The following is a 2,916-nucleotide window of genomic DNA, read 5'->3' as shown; positions in this document are numbered from 1 at the left end:
TTTTTTTACCTTGTGGCTTTCTGAAATGGGTGCGTCCGATTGCCTTGTTCTATATTTATAAATCAATATCTCCGGAGAGAGTAATTCACGTGTTTTTTGTTGTTTTTTTTCTATTTTAATTTTTCTAGTGTTTCGTATATAAGTTCAATGGTTTGTTTGTGATAATTAAAGCTGGTATATTTATACGAAGCATGGTGGTATGTGTACGATCCTGGTCATATATATATATATATATATATTTGTATATGTACGTAAGTGCGTTTTCATATTGTATTTTTAATAAATCAGGTTTTTTGGTATTTTATTATTTGTTGTCATTATGCTATTTTAAGGGTTTTTATCTTGGGTGGGTCCTATTGATTATTCGGTAAAATATAGACCTGTTCACTGTACAAAAAGGAAAGTATTTATTTCCTATTAAAAGTTTAACAACTTGTATCGTTTCACGAACTAACAGTGACCAAATGATAGGCCTAACTCACAAATACAACTAAATTCTCGTATGTACGACACAAAATAAAAAAGTTTACAGGACTAAACTTAGAAAATAACTTATTGTTTAACTGGCTGAGTCACTAACTGACTGATGTTTTTATACTATTTTTTTAATTTTCTAGAATATTCGAAACACCACGTCAAATCCATACACTCAGGAAATTTCTAGGCATCTTACATCGTTAATATATCATGCCAAAATTCCCTCTACTAAACAGTACAAAATATCTAAATTCAAATATTAAAAACATAGCTTTACAACATTTAAACACAAATAACATAATAGTATATTAAACTTAAACTTACGTAATTAGTAATAAAGTCACTATTTACAATTAACAAAAATTACTATTCATAAATAAACATTACAACAATTAAAGTATTAATTAAAAGTGGGACAGCAATATGTCTAAGGACTTAAAACGTGGTGGACACAGCAGATAGCCCAAAGTGGTTTTGCTATAAAATACACTTCTTTTCAGATAAAATTCGTTGATGTTACAGACTTACTTGAGCCCCCACTCCTTCTGATACCTTAGACACCCTGGCCGAAGACCCTCTCTTAATGATTTAACAGAAATTTGCAATAAAACAAACAAGAAATAACTAAAATCACTGAATACTCAATAACTTCGCTAACTGTTTTTTTTTTAATATAAATAATGTACTATTGTCTTTGGATATTACATGAAGCTTCTCATTGTAGAATCACCATAATCAGCAGCTCCTTCTAGCAAACATGTAAATTATAATATTGAAAATATAGCTTAGAATAACAATAATGTTTATACTTGTTGACATTGACATTGGCATTCACGTAAAGTATTTTCATTAAATGTTACTCAGGATATCTTGTGGTATTTAAATGATAAATATAACACACCAGTTAAACCACAATTATTTGTTTTTGTAATAATAAATAATTGTAGCCTAAATTGTATATCACTTTTATTAATGAAAATTATATTGTTTATTTACAGTCAGCTTAGCCCCCCACCCATAGCATTGGCCTTAATTTAACCTAAATAACTACTCATAGATTACAAACTACCTCCTCATTGTAAACTGTTCAGATGCAGAACCATTAACATTTAAAGAAATATTCCAACAACAGAGCAAACTGGTGGAGATTAAAGCATGATTTCTACTTTAAATATAATACCATTTTTGGATTAAATCACAGTTTCTAGATAGCACCTGAATCCTATAAATTTAATTCTGAATAAGGCCAAAATGATAAATATCTCCCTCTTTTGATCGAGTTGGACTGGTATAAAGCTGTTGCAATGGCATGGTCCATGAGAAAAAGTCAAATTTATATATTCATGACACATGAAAATTTTAACAAAAATATTCTGTATCACATGGTTGGCCTCAATAAACATTGATGTTAGTATGGTTAGAAAGACCAGTGAAATTTATTACAATTATATTATCCCAAACTTTGGATAATTAAAGTGAGTAGCTAAAGTTTTTTGGCAAAAATTTTAATTGAAATGCTACATGATCTGTATGACATTAATAGCTACAATAAGATACTTAAAAAGTTTACAAAACAAATACTTCACTGTATTTAATTACTTAGATTATGCAAAAGTATAAACATGAAACTTCTGAGTTTAATCTAGTAAACTTGACATACTAAAGTAGAGTTAATGCTCTAGATCTCTCACTCACTTTTCCATTTAAAGTATTAATATTATATTTGTAGATTTTTGTTTAATATACTCTTCAAAGTTTGTTGACAGTAATTAATGCTAGATGCACATATATCCCTTCCCATAGACTATGTCAGCTTATGTTTTAAAAGATTCTTATTTTCAAGACAAATAGGTAATTATGAAAAATTTAATTTACTTAGAAAAGTCATTATTTAAAACAAACATTGATATTCACAATCCCTAAATGGTAGCTTTAGAACATGCACGAAATTTTGTTTCCCTAGTATTATAAGGGAATATAATTAAGTTTTCTGTGCTATTTCTTTTGAAAGTAGTAATCAAAAATATTTTTCTCAAAGAGGAAATACCAGCTTAATTAATATACAACAGTAATGTTATTCTGTTCTTCTACTACACATATTTTTGTAGGAAAATAATAAAAAGGAAAACTGCTACTTAGCAGTGAGTTCAGTTTAAACATATATATTACTTCCATATTTAATCATTATTTTATTTTTGTCTCACTAGATGATAGCACACAATGTTATATATATAAGGACAGTTTGGAATTTCGCTAAAAATAAATACATAAATAAAGAATTATCTAAATTAATATTCAATCTATCAAGCAGCTAAAGTTGTTGTACAATTAACAGATCTGTGTACATGTTATTCGTATCTCACTTTAACAACATCAGTTTCTTAATTACCAAAACAATACATTATATAGCTGTCTTCTTTCTTTTAAATCTCCATAGGG

This window comes from Limulus polyphemus, unplaced genomic scaffold, assembly GCF_000517525.1.
Source record: "Limulus polyphemus unplaced genomic scaffold, Limulus_polyphemus-2.1.2 Scaffold1700, whole genome shotgun sequence".
Lineage (NCBI taxonomy): Eukaryota > Metazoa > Arthropoda > Merostomata > Xiphosura > Limulidae > Limulus > Limulus polyphemus.
Note: the sequence above shows the minus strand (reverse complement) of the source record.